At 35.4% G+C, this 23,871-nt stretch overlaps 1 long non-coding RNA gene across 1 annotated transcript; it reads left to right on the forward strand.

Moving 5' to 3' along the window:
• The first annotated feature begins 910 nt into the window (after positions 1-910).
• Positions 911-14,316, forward strand: LOC136028883 (uncharacterized). Its single transcript, XR_010617901.1, has 4 exons — positions 911-1,050; positions 3,535-3,754; positions 13,163-13,275; positions 14,123-14,316. It is a non-coding gene; the product is annotated as an uncharacterized LOC136028883 (long non-coding RNA).
• Positions 14,317-23,871: the final 9,555 nt, after the last annotated feature.

The following is a 23,871-nucleotide window of genomic DNA, read 5'->3' on the forward strand; positions in this document are numbered from 1 at the left end:
AATATGCTTTAGCCACCCAATTTTTTTGTCAGACGACAAGAAACAAAGAGAACGACAATGAAAATGATAAGAAAAGATTAAAAGAACTATAATAAAAATGAATAACAAACAAAGCGTTTAAACAATTTGTTGGGGGTTGGGTCAATGGAAGAATGTTTGCCTCCTAGGTTCAAACCATATTTTTTTAAAGCCTTGCAAATCACCCATTCCCTCCATCCCAAGGTGATTTCCACAAAAATTAAAAAAATACATGTTAATTTGCAGCATAAGTTCGATAGCTACCTTTGAATTTGGTACATTTCAATAAAATCAGCTTTGGTGCCCTATTGTTTGTTTAGTGATTTTTAAATCATGAGTCAATTTAAAAGGAGATGGTTCATGCATAGATTTTAATTCTGCAGAAGAGAGCAGGAGCGAGTAGGAAGAACCGTATTGGTACCGGCCGGCCTAGTGGCCTTAGACTGCTGGGGACAGATTGCTTAGAACTGAATTCAAAAATGTAACACAAATTAATAGCCATAACGAAAATGTACCGTTTTTAGGACCGTAGCGTAAAATATAACGCTTAAGTAAAATGTACGAAAAATGGTGCGAACGAAACCTTGGCGGTAACACTGATTACAGCCTGAGCTGCCAAATTGACACATTTTGTGTCAAAATCACACAATTTGATATTGCGTGACACAATGACACATTCAGCCGAAAAGATGACACAATCGATGAAAATGTCACTCTTTTCAAAATAAATGACACATTTTTGTCATCCAAGTCTTCTTTTTTTTAATTGGTAATAAAAGAAAAGTAAAATTTCAATTTTCTACCTCCAGAAAAGCTACAAATTATCGGAAGGGAATAGCGCTACCTAGCGTCTAAGCCTGATACTAACAGTTCGTCACTTTGATCAATCCATAGAAGATTAATATCCGGCCATGTTTTAAAACCAATTATCACCAATAATCTTTTTTTTTTTTTTTTTTTTTTTGTAAACAGAAGGCTCTTAAGTGTCAAACAGAGGAGACCGTAATTCCTTCAACTTCAACAACTTTTTTTGTAAGTATAACATTTATAATTTTGTGTTTAGAAGGAAACAGGAGACGAAGGTTTATAGCCTATTATTGGTTTTCCAGAATAAAATATGCTACAACAAAAAATTGCTTTGAATAAGGGAGGGCTTTGGGAATTGCTGTAAACCAAAATAATTACAAAGGTAAAAGTATAATTTGCAAACTATATATATCTTTGCTCTAGTATGTCTCCCTCTGGATATAGGTTATGTTATTCCAAACCATTGCTTTTTGTAGCAGTTTTTTTTGTAACTTTTTTGTAGGTCATGAAAATGCAAAATAGGCCTATGCTCAGAACTAAACACTACAATAAAATATTGCATAGCCTACTTGTTAGGTCCTTAGTCTGCCCAGATTAGAATTAGGGAAAATTCTAGTCCATTGACTTCTTGCTATCTTGGAAATTTGTTGGGCTAGTGAATTGAAACTTTCAGGGGTGTGTCTACAGGCTAAAGTAGGGTAAAACAACCAGTACTGTGACACTGTTCACTCTTCATGCTTTTTGACATTTAATCTATTATAACTAATCTATTTTACCACCTAGAAACTTGATTCTTTCACAGTTAGAATAGCCTCTGTTTTCTGAACAAGTAGGTTATTAATCTGAATAGTTTTGCTTATACAGTTCTGCCTATTTTTGAATTTAGCAATAACTGTTGGTTCAGCTAATAGGCTACTGGGACATACATTTCTCTTGTTGGCAAAGATATTACACAATAATACACTATCTGAGATAGAGACAGAGGCTTGTTTTATGTTCTTATTTTATTATTATATTATGCTCTTATTTTTAAATGTTCTAAAAAAAAACTTAAGCATAAAAAGTGAGGTATTGAGAAGAGGGCAGCCTTCCTTATAAAAGTAATAGTTTCTGTTCGTTTAGTTTTATGATGTTGCTCCTTACTATCAGTGGTGAAAAAACTTATTTTGTTTGATTGATTTTAAAAACAGGAAATAAGTAAGAGATAAGAAGCCTGTAAAACTAATCATTAACAAATTGTAGAATGTAATTGTAAAATTGTAATTGTAAAATTGTAATTGTAAAATCAAAAAAATCCTTTTCTTTGTAGTGATATCCTCCTCTAAAATAGCTGCACTAAAATCACAAGTTTTGCCTCATTTTTACCAATATAACTTCATTGAGTGTTCTATTAAAGTTTGCTTTCATATAATCCAAGTTTCATTGGTATTTGGCAACATTATTTGCCAAATACAGAATTATTATATTCTTTCATGTTTTTCCTCATTAAGTTTGGCTTCTTCTTTCTTTTTTTGTATTGTTTGCAACAACGGTAGTAATCATTTTAAAAGTAAGCATGCTAAAAGTTAAAAAAAAAGGAGCATTGAAACCAATTTTAACTAATTAAATAGAGCCATATTTCAAAGTGCTTTCATAGCAATACTTCTACTATTTCTGCCTTTTTTTCAAGGATTCCCTGGGTTTTGCCAAAAAAATAGTGTTCTCCAAAAACTTCCCGAAAATTAACATTAACAGAAATGAAATGTGTTCTCCAAAAATTAAACTTAACAAAAAAAATAGTGTTCTCCAAAATATCTAAAAATTAATCTGAACTAAGATTAGTGATTTATATGTGGTGTTGATGTTTGTGTATTTACAGGCATTAGTTTTTGGCAATATTTTAGAAAAAAAATTTTCTTTCAGGAAAGCCAGGAGAAACCCCAAATGTTTGGTGGCAGTGGAGTACTTTTCTGCTGCAATATTAAATGTAGTTAGGCTAATTGTTTGTGTTAAGAATTTTCTTGTTGTTGTTGGTAGTTAAGAACTAGAAAATATCTGTCAAATTACAACAAAAATGTGAACAATTTTATAAAATGCAGAATTTTCCTTTGATTCTGGATCACATTTAGATAATTGACAGCATTAAAAAAGAAAGAAAAAATATTTATTTTCAAAAAAGCTAGGGTTAAGGCTATGTTAAGTATTTTCATGTTACATGTTACCATCTTCCATTACTATGTTTACAAAATGACTTTACAAACTCATCAACAATCTTTTTATATACAGCTTTGCTACAATTTTTTATAAGATTATTTGGGGGGAGTGGGTTATGTGGAGTGGGCCTCGCATGTGCATCTGTATTATGTACATCCAATCTATAGGTAACACTATTCATGGGCAATTTTGTCAAACTAACCGTTTTTGGCAGGAGAAAATAACTCGAAATAGAAACTAAAATATTTACCCTCAGACAGGTAATTTTTATGTGGGTTGTGAATGAAATCCAGTTATTAGAGTGAAATTCCTGTCACAGTCTTGTTCAAGATAACATTGTGTCTTTATGACTGAAGCTTCTGTTGCGTTTTTGTATGTGTATATTCATTTCCTAGATAATGCCATCTGGTCACTGTTGTTAAATCAATGGACTCGGCTATGGAATCAATAATTACAATTTTTCAACATCCAATTATTAACAATCAAATTTTCAGTAATGGAATATTTAATTTTCAGATAACGCAATCTATGGCTGGTGTTGTAAAATCAATGGACTCAGCAATGAAATCAATGAATTTGGAGAAAATCTCTGGTCTGAATGATAAATTTGAAAGTCAGTTTGAAGATTTTGATGTACAGAGCAGTTACATTGAAGGAAGATGTCACAGACAACAACAGTGTCCATTACACAGAGTGAGGTTGATAGTACAATTATGCAAGTTGCCAACAAAGCAGGGTTTGTAAACTTCATATCTTTCTTCTTTGACTAGAAAATTTAGCACCCCTACACACCACAGTGGCAAGAGTGGAGAAAATAGTGAATCCAGGATTTTCTTTGGGGGGAGGGGGTGCATAATAGGTTGCTTAGATAAACTTACAAACAAAGAAATACCCACAATTTAAAAATAACATTGACAATTTTGCATTGTAGGTAGGTAGTGGAAATGGTCTAAAGTGCTAAAGAGTTTTGCCTTTATTTTAATGATTTAGGATGAACAGAGGAGGCATTATGTTATATAATGCAGGGCTTTAATTGGATGAAAATAGGGTAAAATTCTAGTTAATTGACTTCTTTCTATCTCAGAAAGGGTTTAGGTTAGGAGAATGAAACTTTCAGGGATAAATTTACAGACTACAATATGTCCTGGGAAGGTATTTTGAAGAAACTACATCCACTCCTTCTCCCTCTAGAGGACCTTGACCTTTGATGACATTTAAAAATGTGTGTTATAAAAGTGAAATCTTGCAAAGTAGATCTTCTGCTTAATTGATGTACAACAAAATTGTTTTCAGTTTCTTAACTTTGCCCAATTCCATTTTATAAGGTTTTAAAGATATGCAAATACATTTCCTAAATTTGAAAAAGAAAATATTGATATGGCTCAAAATCCTACTCAAATAACAGGAATTGCATTTTCAGAACTAGAGGCAGAGAAAAAGCAACTAATAACTGAAAATTATGGTAAAATGTTGTTTTGTCAAAATTTCATTAGGTTAGACCTGTCATGTAGGCAAATTTCAGGGCCTTCTAGAGAGAGGAGTGGATTTAGTTGCTTCAAAATACCTTCCCAGGACATACTTTAGTCTGTAGACCCATCCATGAAAGCTTCACTTTCCTAACCTAAACCCTTTCTGAGATAGCAAGAAGTCAATTAACTAGAATTTTACCAAAAATAGGCAGTAAAGTGGCCACCATTTCCTCACAGAAATTCAAAACTTAAATTAATAATTTTTGCACTTCTCATACATTTACTTTCTATTATACAAATCCCCTAAAAAACAACTAGACTATGTTGCAAAAGCCACCCCTCTTTGAAAAAAAAACAAAAAACCAAAACAGACAAAAATAATTAATTTGAGTTTTGGATTTTTGTGAGGAAATGGTGGCCACTTTACTGCCTATTTTCATCCAATTAAAGTTGTGAATTATGTGACATATCACCTCCTCTGTTCATCCTAAAACATTAAAATAAAGACAAAATTCATTTAGCACTTTAGACCATTTCTACTACCTACCTATGATGCATAATTGTTGAGGTTCCCTTTGAATTGCAGGTATTTCTTTGTTTGCAAGTTTATCAAAGCAACCCATTAAGTGCACCCCCCTAAAGAAAATCCTGGATTAACAATTTTTTCTCAGAAAATCCAATTTAAAATAACAAATTTAAGACATTATACTGTCTAATAACAAAAAAAAAGCGCCTGAGTAATAAATATCAGCAAAGAATGTCTAAACAGGTTTTTTGTAAGCAACCCAGTAAAATGTATCAATTGGGTGTCCAAGATTAAAGTCTTGTGTCCTAGTATTGGACATGTTGTGATCCAATCAAAGATTCTGTCCCAGAATAGGTCTGTGCCCCAGTACTGGTTGCTTAACCCTAAATGTTAGTCTAGAAGCTTAATAGCACCTTTCCAGGATTGATTTAGGCCCTGAGTGCCTTTCTAAAGAGCAAGGCTTTCAGGTCAGATTAAAGCCACTAAAAAGACAGCAAGAAGCCACTCAACTACAATTTTACCCACATTATAATGGCAGTTCCTACCAGTTCTGGCTCCTTTCTTTAGAGTGATTTCTTTTAGGCAATCTAGATGAGCAGCAGCTTTCACACCTTCTGACTTCACTCCAATAATAGAATTTCCTTAATTTTCCTCCTTCGATTTCATAAGAGCTTGGATCATTTTTTTTTTCTTCAAGAAACACCATCCTTTTTAGTTCAAATGGTTGTATGTTTCTCAGATCATTTTGATTGACATTTATTTTTCTATTGGATCTAGGCTTAAATGCTGAAAGTGAGTTTGAAGAGATGGCAGCAAGTGTTAATAATGATCTCAATGTTTTTCTGTAAACATTTCTTTCTTTAGATTCTTGCTTTAGTTCTTATTCTTCAAAGGAGGAACAGCTGACAAAAAGAGAAAGCAATTAAGGTTGAAACAACTACGATTTTGATATTCCAAGGTTATGGTTTTATTTAGTTAAAAACTTTGTCAAGAATCTCTTCTGATTTGATCAAAACACTGGGGAAAAACAGAGAATTGTTCAAGCACAAAAACGGATAGAATTTCCTCATAGATTACAAATTCTGGAAGGATTTTAGCAATGTGTAAATGAATCATTATTCTACTGCAAGACTAGAATATAATTTGCAATTTACTGCCAAGAAAAAAAAAATACACTTCAAATATTTTCACTTTTTTCAGTTCAATAAATAATAAATTCGACTATTTGACTGTATTTCTACTCAGTTTTGGTATAATGGACCTCTTTACTTTTCTTAGAAAATCTTGTTTGTGAAAAAAGATTTCTAAATTAATTTCTGTTTATTTTTTATTGACATGGTTTTTTTCATTGATTTTTTTTATATATATACACATCTTTACAGTTTTATCTATAAGAATCCATAGTCAGGCTTTCTAATTATATGCTAGAGAAACTTTTTCACCAATGATTAATCCTAAAGAAAATAAATAATTTAATTGTATATCTCCTCAAGTTATCAGAAAAATAAATCAATACAATTCCCAATAAATACTTTTCCTGGTTTCTAACAACTTGGATACACTTACACTTTTTTAATTTATTGAAATTTTAAAAGCAGAAGTAGTAATAGTAATCCCCCCCTGTCGTTTTTTATATCAATTAGGTGTCTTTTTGGAAATCATACACACAGTGTCTTTTGAGTTTGTTGTAAACCAAAATTTAGTTTCAAAGCATGATGGATTGATTACATAATTGTGAGGGATTGAAATACCAAAGATATCTGGAAACATAGTTACTGAACCATTTTACTATCTTCTATTTAGAAATTAAATATAAAAAAACTTTTTTTTTTGACTGAAAGTAAGGAGCGACATTAAAACTTAAAACAAACAGAGGCGCCATTTGGGGGGAGGGTTAGGGGTGGGCAAATGCCCACCCCAGATTTTCCAGGGGGGCCCAAGCTTCCGCCACAAAGGGCCCTTTGCCGGCCATAATAATCCATTATGCCCAACATAATCCATTCTGTCCAATGGATTTGAAATTACTGCACGCCTATTAACCAAAGAGCGAAATTACTTGACGACCCTTGGGGTAATTATGCTATTTGCTATTAATAATTGTAAACTTTGAAAGAAGGTAAGATACATAATAAAATTCTCGAGTTCTGTCAAATGCCCATTTCCTAGATGATTACGCGACACGAAGTGAGTCGGGGGGGGGGGGGGGGCAAGATGGACTTTATGCCCACCCCAAGATTTGATCCAAATGGTGCCTCTGAAAACAAACAGAAATTACTCCGTGTATGAAAGGGGCTGTTCCCTTCTCAACGCTGCACTCTTTACCCTAAAATTTGACTCTTTCTCTCAAGTCTACTTTATTAAACAGTAAAAAGTTTAGCGTAAAGAGCGGGGCATTGGGAAGGGAACAGCCCCTTTCAAACACAGAGTAATTTCTGTTTGTTTTAAGTTTTAATGTCGCTCCTTACTTTCAGTTTTTTTTATTTAATTTCTGAATGTTTTTGAGCTATTGCATGTTTTATTTTGGCTCTCCGCACATAAATTATTAAAATGAAATTTGTATATTAGTTCTTTTTTTTTGGCTAAATGGCTTTCTCTTAGTTTTGATCAGACGATTTTGAGAAATAAGGGGTGGGGAAGGAGGCCTAGTTGCCTTCCAATTTTTCAGTTACTGGAAAAGGCTACTAGAACTTTTAATTTTAACAAAAACGTTTTTATTAGTAAAAAATATACGTAACTTAAGAATTAACTTACGTAACAAACTTCTATATTCTTACATTTTTATTATGCATATGAGGGGGTTTGTCCCCTTATTAAAACCTCACTCTTTATTCTAAAGCTTAAGTTTTGTCCCAATTCTGATCAGAAAGACTGTAGAATAAATAGTTGAAATTACTAAAAATACTTTAGCATAAACAGCAAAGTATTTAGCAGAAGAAGAGCCTCTCATATGTGTAATAATCTCTGTTGGTTTTAAGTTTTAATGCTACTCCTTACTTTCAATTGAAAAAACTTTCATGTTTAGTTTTTCATTGTTTTTTTTTTATAGTAATGCTAGAATATCCTGTGTCCTTTTCATTGAATTTCTTTTTCCCCTTGACATGTTCTTCCAAGGAAAGATCCTCCCACAAAGCCCCCCCCCAACCAAAAAACAACCTTTAAACATCTGTGCACTTCCCAATAACCATTACTGTATGTAAACACTGCTCAAAGTTTGGAACTTGCAGCCCCTCCCCTGGGGACTGTGGGGGGAGTAAGTCATCCCCAAAGATATAGTTATTATGGTTTTCGACTATGCTGAACAAAATGGTTATCTCAAAATTTTGATTCGGTGACTTTTGGGGAAAAATGAGCGTGGGAGGCAGCCTAGGTGTCCTTCAAGTTTTTGATCCCTGGGAAATAAAACAACAAATAAACACGCACCCATGATCTGTCTTCTAGCAAAAATTACAAAATTCCATATTTTTACAGATAGGAGCTTGAAATTTTTGCTAGAGGGTTCTCTCATACACTAAATGCAATGGTGTGATTTTCGTTAAGATTTTATGACTTTTAGAGGGTGTTTCCCCCTATTTTCCAAAATAAGGCAAATTTTCTCAGGTTCGTAACTTCTGATGACAAAGACTACCTCCCGCAATATATGTATTTTGGCGATTAATTGCTACGGGCGAGGGGTTACCCACTTTCAGAAATCACGTACACCCGGTGGCTCGAGCCGAATGAGGCGAAAGTTTGTGGTACAAGTGACGTGCATAGATGTGCACCACTTGGCGGAAAGTTGGTACCCCTTGGGCACTTCCGTTCATGGCTCTCAAACATCCTTGGCAACAACGTCAAAAGGCAAGGCAAACACTGTGGTAATGATGTTAAGGTACTTGTTAGTTATCCTGGCGACACTCAAGTTCTTGATCTGAGTGCAACCGGTTTCTCTGTCTGTGTCCGAGATTTAGCTCAGTCTCAGTGAGATAAACTACTATGCAGGTATATTTTAATTAAATATTTAATATATAGAGTTGGTTAGGTTAGGTATTTAATATAATACGTTCTGGGCGGTCTGCTTTCCATAATTCTCTGTAGTTTCCATAATTTTGTTTCAAAAGTGTAATGTTTTCATCATATTTTGGTATATTTTATAATGATTAACCCAACTTCACTTCTTGAGTGTGGTTGGGATAACTGACAACTACCGATGTTAAATGTTTCCTATGCTAAAACTGCCTATTTCTAAGGCATGCCATAACTGAGTTCTTGATCCCCATCTCTCAGCTTTTGATATTGTTTATCATATGGTGCAACCATCCCTGGTAGTCTATTGTGTGTTGAACCTGAAGTTCAGTCTTCACAGACTGTCTTAACTGAAATCATCCAACCAATTTGAGCCACGAACTTTGAAAATTGAGTCTAAAGAAAGCACAGATTAGTCTATCTTTATCTCGACTGCGAAACATTGAAATCACCACCCGTGCCTTCTGAAGAGTCTGTCTGCAGCCATGCTGTGGACATCTGTAAGGGACATTGGAGCCTTATTTAGTATTCATAGCGTGGTCGTAAACGGGAGGGGGTGGGGGTCTCTTGAGTCCGTTCCCTCCGAAACCTTTAATTGGTCCCAAGTTTTTGGGTATGTCTTATTCAAATTATCAATAAAATCCGTTTTTTATCAATGCTCCATTCCCCCTAAAAAATAAATGCTTGTACGCCTGATCCATAGTTATAATGGAGATTTTTTCTCAAATTTTATTCAACATAAAGGTGTTTTGTCCACTTTTTAGAGAAAACGAGTTAGAAAGTGAGATAACAGTCCCATGCAAAACTTGTAGAAAAACTAGACTTGTAATATCTTTAATAAGTAAATTTTTACACAACAAAGCTGCTTTAACAGCAATGAGATGGATAACCTTTTTTGAGAAATCTGTTTGAGACGCATTTAAATTTATCATAGTTTTCTCTAATAAAACAACTACGACAAAATTTGTTTTGACTAAATAATTAAGGCTGCTAATGAGTAAATGGAATTTGAATGAAAATTAAGAAAAAAATTGACTATCATAACATAAACTTTTTTAGTTCCTTCCGACTCCATCCGTAAGATAAGTTTGGCACTTCTAAGAAAAAATGTCTAGTTTCAGTTGGATTTGAGGAGCTGTTTAGTGCTTGCGAGAGGTTTTTACCCTTGACCTGATGTCGACTTTCTAGTTAGTGTTTAAATAATGGGTGTAGCTCTCACCCTGATTTTACTGGCCACAGAGCCTTTGTGGGAATTAGCTTCTTGTCCCTTTTGTTATTACGGCTGTGTACAATTAAGTTTTTATGGCACTTGGTATTAACCAAGTGACAAATAGCAATCGCCAATTCTGTCGGTCTGTCGGTCCCGGTTTTGCTTCTTAGGACTCTTCCAGGTAAGCTAGGACGATGAAATTTGGCAGGCGTATCAGGGACGGTACCAGCTTAAATTAGAAAAAGTCGTTTTCCCAATTTGACCATCTGGGGGGGGGAGTGGGGGGCCGGTTAATTCGAAAAAAATAGAAAAAATGAAGTATTTTTAACTTATGAATGAGTGATGGGATCTTAATGAAATTTGATGTTTGGAATGATATTGTGTCTCAGAGCTCTTATTGAAATCCCGACCGGATCTGATGACATTGGGGGGAGTTGGAGGGGGGAACCTAAAATCTTGGAAAACACTTAGACTGGTGGGATCGGGATGAAACTTGATGGGAAAATAAGCACAAGTCCCAGATACATGATTGACATAAACGGAACGGATCCGCTCTCTTTGGGATAGTTGAGGGGGAGGGGCTATTTCTGAAAAATTAGAAAAAATGAGGTATTTTTAACTTACGAACAGGTGATCAGATCTCAATGAAATTTCATATTTAGAAGGATATCGTGGCTCAGAGCTCTTATTTTAAACCCGACCAGATCTGGTGACATTGGGGGAGGGAGTTGGGAGGGGGAAACCTAAAACTTGAAAAACACTTAGAGTGGAGGGATCGGGATGATACTTGGTGGTAAAAATAATCACGAGTCCTAGATACATGATTGACATAACTGGAACGAATCCGCTCTCTTTGGGGTAGTTGGGGGAGGGGTTGATTCTGAAAAATTAGAAAAAATGAGGTTTTTTTAACTTACGAACGGGTTATCGGATCTCAATGAAATTTAATATTTAGAAGGATATCGTCTATCAAAGCTCTTATTTTAAATACTAACTGGATCTGGTGACGTTGGGGGAAGTTTGGGGTGGGGGAACCTAAAATCATGGAAAACGCTTAGATTGGAGGGATCGGGATGAAACTTGGTGAAAAAAACAGAAGTCTTACATACGTGATTTACATAATTGGAATGGGTCCGATCTATTGGGGGGGGGGGTTAATTCTGAAAAATAAGAAAAAATGACGTATTTTTAACTTACGAAGGAGTGATCGGATCTTCATGAAACTTCATATTTAGAAGGACCTCGTAACTCAGATCTCTTATTTTAAATCTCAACCGGATCAAGCGTAATTGGGGGGGGGGGACCGGAAATCTTAGAAAATACTTAAAGCGGTGAGATCAGGATGAAACTGGATGGGAAGAATAAAAACCTGTCTAAGATACGTGACTGACATAACCGGACCGAATCTGCTCTCTTTGGTGGAATTGGAGGTGGGGTAATTTTGAAAATTGAGATATTTGTAACTTACGAAAGGGTGACCAGATCTTAATGAAATTTAATATTTAGAAGGATCTTGTGCTTTAAAGTTCTTATTTTAAATTCCGACGAGATCCTGTGACGTTGGGGGGAGTTGGAGGGGGAAACCGGAATTCTTGGAAAATGTGAAAATTGGGGTATTTTTATCTTACGAAGATTATCGGATCTTAATGAAATTTGATTTTTCGAAAGAATTTATGTCTCAGAGCTCTTATTTCAAATCCCGACCAGATCACTTGACATTGGGGGGAGTTGGAGGGGGAAATCTTGGAAAAACACTTGGAGTGTAGGAATCGGGATGAAGCTTGGTGGATAGAATAAACAAATGTCTTTGATACGTGATTGACAGAATCGTACTTGATTTGCTCTCTTTGGGGGATTTGGGGGGAGGGGTTCAGTGATTTGGCGAGTTTGGTGCTTCTGGACGTGCTAGGACGATGAAAATTGATAGGCGTGTTAGGGAGCTGCACAATTTGACTTGATAAAGTCGTTTTCCCAGATTCTACCATCTGGGGGGCTAAAGGGAGAGGAAAAATTAGAAAAAATTAGATATTTATAACTTACGAGTGGGTGATCGGATCTTAATGAATTTTGATATTTAGAAGGACATCGTGACTCAGAGCTCTTATTTTAAATCCTGACCGGCATTAAGCCTCTTATTTTCCTTTTTAAATCAATCTATTGATTCATAGAATTTTGGTAGATCTCTTGGCTCTTTGCTCTTCTCGCCTAGTCACAAGTGCCATATGGGCTCTTAGCTCTTGTTTTTTTTTCGGGAGAGGGGGGGAAAGGGCCAGTAAACGAAAATCATTAACGGTGGTATATGGCGGAGGGGGCACATTGTAAGAAGCAGTCTGAACTAAAAACATAAGAATAGGCAAATGAAAAATAAAATAAAAAGTAATACTCCGTACGTATAATTTTTATATTTCACGATGAAGGAGAGAGCTGATGCACACCTTATAAGCTATATAAAGTCAGAGTTGGTCCAAAAGTTTTTCTTCAGGGGGGAGGGGAGGGGCTCATAGATTTTATTTATTTCAAATTTTCCCAATCTCCCTTAAACTGAATGATTTTTTTATATTGTTTATACACACACACCCCTCCTCAGAAAAAAGTATTTGAGCTTTGGCTCTGTGAAAAACTACATTGTAGCTATGTTACAATAAATATTTAGCTGGTATTTTAGATAGGTTAGGTTACATTTTACATGCAGAAATGTTGCTGCTTTCACAACAATTATATTAAGAAAGCCAACCAAAGATTTTTGCCAATCTTTATTGCTAAAGCAGCAATAAGAAATGAGCAATGAAAAAAAGTAAAATGTAGCCTCTGTGAAAATAATGTTCATTATACATTTTATTATAGTTATTAATTTTGGTTAGTTTTATATTAACAGTTACTAAATACAAATATTATATTTATTATTTATAACTTGACTGTTATGCATTTTTATTATAGTTCTTTCTTGGATGGGGTCTAATCTTAGATGTTGCTATCGTTAACTCCAGTCCAGATTTTTTCAAGAATCCATTTCATGTGTGTTGCATCATAGGCACCCTCTTTTTCATTATGTAAGACTTTTCTTTTTGGTTTTGTGTTTGTATCCCTTGTCTGTAGAGATGGATTTTTAAATTTTTATTTTATATAATTGGGTTTAGAAATGTTTGTAGCAAGTAATTTCAACTCTCCTGTATATAAAATAAAAATCCCCTTTGTTTAATTTTCTTCTTCCTTATAGACATATCTCTTTATCTCATAAAAATTCATTGCAGTGACAAATTGTCATAATGCTTTTACCTTTGACTACTCTGCATCTAAAAGTTTAATTTCAATATTAAGAGACATTCTTTACAAATATGAACAAGAGCTGTTTGTGTGTGTGTGTGTGTGTGTGTGTGTCTGTCTCTGTGTGTGTGTGTGTGTTTGTGTGTGTGTGTGTGTCTGTGTTTGCGAGTAAAATTTGAATAAGATATGATTGTTTAGCCAACATTTTCTATGAAGAGTAGTTTTATTGCATAAGTTCAAAAAACGGGTTTTTGTAACTGCCAGTAAGGAGCGACATTAAAACGATCAGAAATTATTGCTCAATTATTATTAGTGTTCAAATTTTTTTTTTTTTTTTTAAAGTAAAACTTAGCTAAGTTAAAAAAGCTTGAAATGCAAGTAATTAAGCAAAGCAGTTCAAAACCATAAGGGTAGAAGTAGGTTCGCTAAGTTCAGTTTTGGCCCAATATTTGTTGCCTTTGAATGCTTCTGCTTCATCTGCCTCCTTGGTAGTTAGATTAATTTAGGTATTCATTATTCTTTTATTCTTCATCGTTTATTCTTTTTATTTGTCTGTTCTTTATAGACGTTAGTTATTCTTTTTTTTGAACTCTTCGCTTCAAGATTATCATTTTTTTTTCTGTTCTTTTTCAGGTCTATTAACTGTTATTCCGTGATTTGAGTTAAAGATGGTGCTTAAACACAATCACAGGACAACAGTATAGACTACTTTGGATTCAAATTCAATCGCAATGCCCCTACAGATGCCAGTAGCAGTACCATTTATCAGTCTCATTTATTATTAATATCAGTATTAATATCAGTGTGTGTGTGTGTGTGTGTGTGTGTGTGTGTGTGTGTGTGTGTGTGTGTGTGTGTGTGTGTGTGTGTGTGTGTGTGTGTGTGTGTGTGTGTGTGTGTGTGTGTGTGTGTGTGTGTGTGTGTGTGTGGTGTGTGTGTGTGTGTGTGTGTGTGTGTGTGTGTGTGTGTGTGTGTGTGTGTGTGTGTGTGTGTGTGTGTGTGTGTGTGTGTGTGTGTGTGTGTGTGTGTGTGTGTGTGTGTGTGTGTGTGTGTGTGTGTGTGTGTGTGTGTGTGTGTGTGTGTGTGTGTGTGTGTGTGTGTGTGTGTGTGTGTGTGTGTGTGTGTGTGTGTGTGTGTGTGTGTGTGTGTGTGTGTGTGTGTGTGTGTGTGTGTGTGTGTGTGTGTGTGTGTGTGTGTGTGTGTGTGTGTGTGTCTGTGTGTGTGTGTGTCTGTGTGTGTGTGTGTCTGTGTGTGTGTGTGTCTGTGTGTGTGTGTGTCTGTGTGTGTGTGTGTCTGTGTGTGTGTGTGTCTGTGTGTGTGTGTGTCTGTGTGTGTGTGTGTCTGTGTGTGTGTGTGTCTGTGTGTGTGTGTGTCTGTGTGTGTGTGTGTCTGTGTGTGTGTGTGTCTGTGTGTGTGTGTGTCTGTGTGTGTGTGTGTCTGTGTGTGTGTGTGTCTGTGTGTGTGTGTGTCTGTGTGTGTGTGTGTCTGTGTGTGTGTGTGTCTGTGTGTGTGTGTGTCTGTGTGTGTGTGTGTCTGTGTGTGTGTGTCTGTGTGTGTGTATGTCTGTGTGTGTGTGTGTCTGTGTGTGTGTGTGTCTGTGTGTGTGTGTGTCTGTGTGTGTGTGTGTCTGTGTGTGTGTGTGTCTGTGTGTGTGTGTGTCTGTGTGTGTGTGTGTCTGTGTGTGTGTGTGTCTGTGTGTGTGTGTGTCTGTGTGTGTGTGTGTCTGTGTGTGTGTGTGTCTGTGTGTGTGTGTGTCTGTGTGTGTGTGTGTCTGTGTGTGTGTGTGTCTGTGTGTGTGTGTGTCTGTGTGTGTGTGTGTCTGTGTGTGTGTGTGTCTGTGTGTGTGTGTGTCTGTGTGTGTGTGTGTCTGTGTGTGTGTGTGTCTGTGTGTGTGTGTGTCTGTGTGTGTGTGTGTCTGTGTGTGTGTGTGTCTGTGTGTGTGTGTGTCTGTGTGTGTGTGTGTCTGTGTGTGTGTGTGTCTGTGTGTGTGTGTGTCTGTGTGTGTGTGTGTCTGTGTGTGTGTGTGTCTGTGTGTGTGTGTGTCTGTGTGTGTGTGTGTCTGTGTGTGTGTGTGTCTGTGTGTGTCTGTGTCTGTGTGTGTCTGTGTCTGTGTGTGTCTGTGTCTGTGTGTGTCTGTGTCTGTGTGTGTCTGTGTCTGTGTGTGTCTGTGTCTGTGTGTGTCTGTGTCTGTGTGTGTCTGTGTCTGTGTGTGTGTGTGTCTGTGTGTGTGTGTGTCTGTGTGTGTGTGTGTCTGTGTGTGTGTGTGTCTGTGTGTGTGTGTGTCTGTGTGTGTGTGTGTCTGTGTGTGTGTGGTCTGTGTGTGTGTCTGTGTGTTGCTGTGTGTCTGCGAGCGTATCTGAATATCAATGAGATTCAGAGGTTGTGCAAGATTAATTGCTATTTAATAGGCAGTTTTAAAGTTAGTATAATGTATCTGCAATTTTCAAAATAAACACAAAAAATGCTAAATAAAATGGGTGGTCAAAAGAGTTTTGGATTACCAAGCTGTAACCCTATTTCAATAATAAAGCCCAAGCTGGCTTTGCGGTCACACCTAGAAAGTTTCAGAGATCTCCAAAAGTCAAAGAGGCTGTTTTAAGAGTTTATGTTCATTCTTTCAGCGTATTCTCCCCCCCCCCCTGAAAATTTCTCTTCTGGAAACTTCCACCGCCTGGGAATTCCACCTCTCCCAGGCCGATCCCCACCTATATTATTCCTGAATAATTCCAAAAACTATTTATTGCTGTAAAAGTAAATTTATCAATGCTTGTAAATTGGTTGTAAGTTTCCCGTTTTTTTTTGTCATCTGCTTGAGAATTCAAAAATTCGACTGTAAGTAAAATTTGAATAAAATATGATTGTTTAGCCAACATTTTCTATGAAGAGTAGTTTTATTGCATAAGTTCTTAATATTCAATTAATATTGGCGGATGTTCAAATAAATCAAAATTATATATGAACATGAAGATTTTCTAAAAGGCGACAGTCACATCTCAAGACTGGTTTACATTATTAAGCATACATATTAATTTGAAGCGTATTTTCTTTTCAGTTAAGCGCAAATTGTGTTCTGGTCTTGAGAAGGCACGGGGATTATCAGCCCTATTCTTGTTAATTTTTGTTCATTTTGAGTTTGACTCAGCTATTTATTCAATACAAAAAAAACGGGTTTTTGTAACTGCCAGTAAGGAGCGACATTAAAACGATCAGAAATTATTGCTCAATTATTATTAGTGTTCAAATTTTTTTTTTTTAAAGTAAAACTTAGCTAAGTTAAAAAAGCTTGAAACGCAAGTAATTAAGCAAAGCAGTTCAAAACCATAAGGGTAGAAGTAGGTTCGCTAAGGTCAGTTTTGGCCCAATATTTGTTGCCTTTGAATGCTTCTGCTTCATCTGCCTCCTTGGTAGTTAGATTAATTTAGGTATTCATTATTCTTTTATTCTTCATCGTTTATTCTTTTTATTTGTCTGTTCTTTATAGACGTTAGTTATTCTTTTTTTGAACTCTTCGCTTCAAGATTATCATTTTTTTTCTGTTCTTTTTCAGGTCTATTAACTGTTATTCCGTGATTTGAGTTAAAGATGGTGCTTAAACACAATCACAGGACAACAGTATAGACTACTTTGGATTCAAATTCAATCGCAATGCCCCTACAGATGCCAGTAGCAGTACCATTTATCAGTCTCATTTATTATTAATATCAGTATCACACCCAGTATCAGTACCATTTTTGTTTTTAATCATGAATAAAATTAAATCTTTTGCATTGTGGGAGTCTTCTCTTCTAAACTAGAGCCATTCAATAGAAAAACTACAAATAAAGCCTTACCATCACATAGGGTGTGCCATTGCTACCGAAAGCACCGCTCAACCTTCTCCCTCGGAATGTCTACGCGTACCAGCTTACATCTTGGTTTTGTGGGATAAAAACCAACTACAGATCAAATTAGAAACTGTAGAGTCGCCAAACGATAAAACTGCACATTCAAGCCATACCTGGTTATAGAGGGAGGCCTGGCCACAGCTGTAATGAAAGTATTGAAAAGCCTAATTTAATGATGCTCCTTGTAACGAGGATTCACATTTTTTAGAATATTTAAAGCTAAAAACAATTTGTTGAGGACATTTCTAGCCTCTTTGAGTTACTAAATTTAAGATGCACCAATGTATTAACTGAGTTTGAACTTCTTTCATGATCATCTCCCCTAAAGTTCTGGCTTTCCTCAAATTTTCTGTTTCAACCTATCTTATTAGGTTTTTTAGTAGCGTTTATGATTTATTGTGGGGAGCCACTACAATGAGACAATTGAAGTCACTGCAGTGTATGTATTTTAAAAAATTAGCCGGCTCGAAAGCAGTTTAGCTCCTAAAGGTGACCTAGGTTTACCAAATTTGTGTCTTAAGAGCATTATCAAGATGATCAAATTTTTGTTGCAGACATTATATTCGCCCGATAACCGTCTAATGAAGACGGCTCACAATAACTTAAAAAGGCGAAATCTTCTAAAAAGGTGAGGTGGCAGATTAAAGCCACGCTGGAAAAAGCTGGTTTCTCATGGGCCTGGAATAATAACCAGGGTCCCCATTGCAAACCTAATGATTTCCTTGGTATGTTGGATTTCGTTCTTTACCACCAGGAGATTAAAGTAGCCTATTATTATATTATATTTATATATATTATATTATATTATATAATATTATATAATATTATTATATTATATTTTATAACAAGAAAGTAATGTATTGAGAGGAGTTTTAGTTGATACTGTACCTACCGTGGAGCGTGCTAAGGTGTTGGTTGTAGGTGTTTGAAAATTTTATTTTCATAGCATAGGGCACACTTGGATTCTTATGATGCAAATGGCCCGGGAGGCAGGTCTGCTTGCGCCCTTTGTTTGGAATATGGGAGAGACGTAGAACATTTTATGAGTAATTGTCAAAATTTGGAGAATTGACAGAATTGCTTTATTTGTGGGGGGGGGGGGGTAGGATGCATCACGGCTCCCATTTATCTCAGATACCTTATATGGGGAGTTAATTATTATGGTGGAAAGTTTTATAGAGAATGTTTTAGAGGGGGCTACCCCTCCTCAATACCTTGTTCTTTACGCTTTTCGCTCCAATTCCTTAAGAATGACTCCTGAAACCCAAGTTCTGTTTAACTAGAGCAATAAGCTTTTTAAAAACTCAAAAACCTTAGCATAAATAGTGAGGGATTGAGGTGGGGTGACCCCTCGTAAACGTAACAATTTCTGTACGTTTTAAGTTTTAATGTTACTCCTTGATTTCAATTGAAAGAAAAAATTGTTTTTCATTTTATTTTGTTTATAAGTCCGCATGCCTCAATGACGATTTTGTAGACATTTATATCCCAAGGCCATTGGTGAAATTTTAGGCGCTTGATAAAATAAACTCTTTATAAACATGTTACGAATTATAATCACCGTAACTTTTCCCCCAGAGAATCCCCTCCTCCCTGGAGATTTCTAATCTTTAAATCCAAAGACAATTCTCACCCCAAAAACTTCCCCTTGCAGAAAACTCCTTCATGGATAATACTTCATCCTTGGAAATCCCCCGAAAATGCTCCCCTCCCCAACTGAATAATCTCCTCTCACATGAAGATTACCTTAAGAAAATCCCCCCCCCCCTGCAGGAACCGCCTGGTGGAATATTTCTGCCCTCCGCATAAACTTTTCCCTGAAAATCCTCCTTCCCTGAAAATTGTCCCCATATGCAAATAAAATCGTATTTTTAATTTTAAAAGGTTAGTTTTGTCAAATTACCCGTGGGGCGATGTTGGATAATTAATATCCAGAAAATACAAATAATGTAACTTTTGAAAAGCAGAAACAGTCAAGTGCCTATGACCAGGAATCTATATTTACTTCTGGCCTGAAATCTATTAACATGACTTTATGTGAAAAAAAAAATGTATAAATGTTTACGCCTAAAACCTTTCCAAGAATGTATTCAACAGGTTCTAGAAGTTTCTTGGTGATAAACCAAACAGTGTAGTGCTGTAAATAAGATATATACAAAAACATTCATTGTGTTGCGAGAGCAACACTTTGGTTTTGTCCCGTTTTTTTTTTTTTGTCATCCTTTTTTTTTTGATGCAAAAATTCCTTCATGAGATATACTAGTTTGAAAGATTCAAGGGGTTGACAACTTAGTAGTAAGGTACACACTGAAACCAAAAATAAGCCGATGGCAATTGTGAGACATGTAGGGGACTTGTAAGGAAAGGAGCAGCTGTTAGCTCATAATCATCTTCGGCAGTGAGGGGTTTGCAAATTTTGCTATTTGGTGTACCTATTATTTGTTTCCAGTGTATTTGATGATAAGACCGAGTTGGTTCCAGTGGTAAGACATATAGGGGACTTGTAAGTAATAATCATCTCTTAGGCTACAATCATCTTTAGTGAAGAGGGGTTTGTAACTTTTGCTAGTTGGTGTAGCCTACCCATACTCACTGTAACCTAGAATTGAGTGTTTACGCAACGGGTACAAACGATAATGTAAAACAACGAGGCAGTTTCGTAATAATTAATAGAGTATCATTTATGGTATTTTGATCCTTAAAAGTTTCGGATAGCTTTATAATACCAACTAGATTATATAAGATATTGCTCCAAGTCTTGATCCGTCACGATGTCTACGATTGAAAAGGACAAATTTCAACTGGCTGCAAAGTCAATTTAGTCCCTTCTTTCGATATTCTTTTGTTATTGTTGTTTTTTCAAAGCCGAGGCATAGCCTTTGATCATGTGATTACTGATCGAGTTCTTCTTTGAACATAATGTTTTAAATGCTTCGATAGGCTGACAACTTCAGCGTTTAACCCATAGCAAAGAAACAAAACAAAAGTGTTGCTCTCGCAACACTTTATTACAATAAAATATAGAAAACTGATGTAAGAATCGTGGTATATATATATATATATATATATATATATATATATATATATATATATATATATATATATATATATATATATATATATGTGTGTGTGTGTATGATGAGGGGGAATCCAAAAAAGGTTCCTCAGCCCATCCTCCGTAAAAATGCATAGAATTGAAAAGGAAAATAGGACAGAGAATGAATAGTGAGACCAAGACCGGTACTTGTCTGTTAGACAGAACACGCCCAAGAAGTGAACTCAGGTCAAACGTAATGAAATTTACCAAACATGATGATAATATGATACTGTAGAAACAAAATTTTGGAAATTACGACAAAGAATTATGGAAAACAGGCCGCGAAGAGCACATTATATTAAATACCTAACCCCTAAACACCTCTAAACATTAAGTATTTAATTAAAATATACCTGCATCGTAGTTTTTTCAACAAAAACCAGCAAATCATAACCGATTCCAGAGAGGCAAACTGGTCTTTGTCAGATCTTAGACAGCTTAGTTCTTGAGTGTGTTCCGTTAAACAGACAAAAACTCCCAGACTGAGTACACGTGTTTGATTCTTTTCTCGATTTTTTTTTAAGATTGATAGCATCATTCTTAACTTAATTGACTGTGGATAATATTGACATCATTGACGTTTCATGTAGGATTAGGACTTATGGAAGGGGTGCTGCCCAGAGCACAGTATATTAAAAATGTAATCTAACCTAACCTAGGTGTGTTAGTTTTGCCCCTCAACCCAAAAAATATATCCAGAAATATTGTTCACAGAGTGAGAAACCCCTGTTTGCCTAGCGAGCCAAACGAATTGTCTTGTTTAAGAAGTTGCTTGACTACTTTTTGTCTTATGAGTGCGTCAAAAATTCTCGAGTGTTTATTATATAACCTAGAAGTATGACCTTTTTATTGTTATTTTTTTTACTAAAAATTCCACCTTGAAAAGGTGTTTTTTTTTTATGTCAAAAAATTTTGATTCTAATATGGGGATCAAGACCATATCCCGGGGGGTGTACGAGGTTTCCCTCCTCCCTGAAATTTTCATCTGACTTGTAAAAACGTAGGCAAAAAGCATATAAAATTTTTTTGATGCATTGTTTCTTGTTCCCCCCCCCCCACACACACACAAATAAATCCTTGGTACACCCTTGCAGGGGATGGGGTTGGATTGCCCAAGACATCTTACAATGATACTATTCCATCTGTCTTCGGATCAAGGCTAACTTCAGTACTTTTCAGTTAGAAGCTTGAATGCAGCAGTTTTTTTTTAACCATTAAAATAACTATTTTCTTATAGAAATAAAATGACGTAATCATAGGATATAGTCTTCAATATAAACCTTAATGATGGGAAAGTTTAATCAAACCCAAATTGTCACCCAGTTTCCAGAAAATATTCGTATTAAGCCTACATTTTTCAAATCTCTAAGTTGAATGCTGAGGCTACCCCCTCCCCCATAGTGGTACATCTCTTTAAGAATACTCTGAAATTAATAATAAGGGGAAACTCTTCATATTCAGTAAGAACTTCATAGAGGACTGATGACGTCGAAGTGTGAGTCTCCTCTTATATAACAGGGCACTCACGGTTGCCTGGGCTGCCACTTTTTGGATTTTGTTAAATTCCTAATTTGAGAAGGTGGATTTGATCCTATAGGTCTTTCATAAATGGATTTGCTAGCCTTTGTTATTCGTATCGACGTAATCATGGATGTAAATAGTAAAAATTTTCCAAGAAAGGGGTATTGATATTCGTTTTGAGGGGAAAAAGTATGAACCCTTTGAAACTTTGTAATCGTTTGTTTCTCTGGACCTGAGGTCAGATACTTATTATTACCGTATTTCTGTTGATTACACTAATTGAATTGATTATCCTTGTTTTGACATTGAAAAAATGTCAGGTGTAGCTAACCGTTAGATAGCGTTGATAGTTTTTGGTCGACACTAGCGCCAGTTCCCGCTTTTATAAGTTACCCCTAATCTTTGTTTATGCTAATAATCCTAATTCTTTAGGGGGAACCCTTGTAATAAAACTTACGTGTGGAGAAAATTATAGACGCCGAAATGTAATAAAAAATTAGGGGTATTGTTTAGCATTATAAAGAGAAAGCTTTGTTCCATTCTTAATCCCCATAAGTCTTTTTTACGTCTTAGATTTCGTTCCCTCTTGGTCTCTGGAGTGATTTTTGACTTCTTCGCTCCAGTTTTCTCCCCTTAATCCTCTTAGAATGACTTTTATTTGTGATTTTACATTCTACTTAGGAAGAAAAGCATTTTAGATATGGCCTAAATCCTGAACTAGTTTTAATAATAATCTAGATAATTTAAATCTTATTGGCTTATATACGCTACTATGATAGACTGATCAAAAATGGGGCATTTTTCAATTATAGTGTCCGATTCTCTGTTTCAGTCAACAACCATTTGGCAGTGACAGGGGAAAGAACATTCTAATCCTGTTTAAATCGGCATCGCTTTTAACACGAGAAGGAATTCGCTGCTTTTTTATTCTTTGTCGGCAAAGCGGTCATCCAATTTTTAAAACCTTAATTTTGAAGTATTCCAGGTCGTGACGATAATTCAATAAGTGTTATGTTACATGGCAACGTCGGGGGAATCAATGAGTACAGGCAGCTTATAAGAATGGAAACTGGAGTTAATGGTGGAAAAAATTAACAACGCTATCTACCGTTTGGTGTTTCTCGGCATTTTTCAATATTTGTAATGCTTTTTTTTTAGAAAAAATAGATCAAATACTTATTAATACACTGGTTTTACCTTATTGCTGTCAGAAATGGCAACAAAAAAACGCCGAAAGTTAGAAGCAATTGGCGATTTTCTGTGGTGACACTACTGCTAAAAATTTCAACTTATTACTACTTTGAAAAAAATGCCAAAAACTAGATGGCGCCGTTAATTTTTTTGTCAAAATCTACATGAAAAATCTCACATAATTTCTTTTGAATGATATTAGCGGAAGAATGTTGTAAGGAATGTTAGTGGGCTTATGACAGTTCTTGCAATAGTTGTGAGAAAATCCTACAGATTTGCTACATCTATTAATACTTTTTATTAGAACTACTAAATAAAATTAATTAATATGCTTGTTATATTATATTTTCTCATCATTACTCTATTAAAGATTGATTAATACCTATTAACTCGCCTACATTATTAATTACCTACATTATCATTACGTATTAAAGGTAATTCCTAATTAAAGGAGTTTTATAACATCCTCCAAAAATGAAATTTGAAGTGAAATTTGGTAAAACGCCAATTTAAATTCCAAGGTTTTTTTCCGGAATTATTTTATTTATAAACCAAATATAATGACACTATAATAGGTTATATAGAAGCTTTTGTCAATCATGAAACTATTATAAGTTTAGGAGTTAATAAAAATGTGTTTTAGCACACGTTGTTTACGTTTTCTCTTTTGAAAAGTTCCTTCACTTTTG

The sequence above is a fragment of the Artemia franciscana genome, chromosome 7, assembly GCF_032884065.1.
Source record: "Artemia franciscana chromosome 7, ASM3288406v1, whole genome shotgun sequence".
In the NCBI taxonomy this organism is placed as follows: domain Eukaryota; kingdom Metazoa; phylum Arthropoda; class Branchiopoda; order Anostraca; family Artemiidae; genus Artemia; species Artemia franciscana.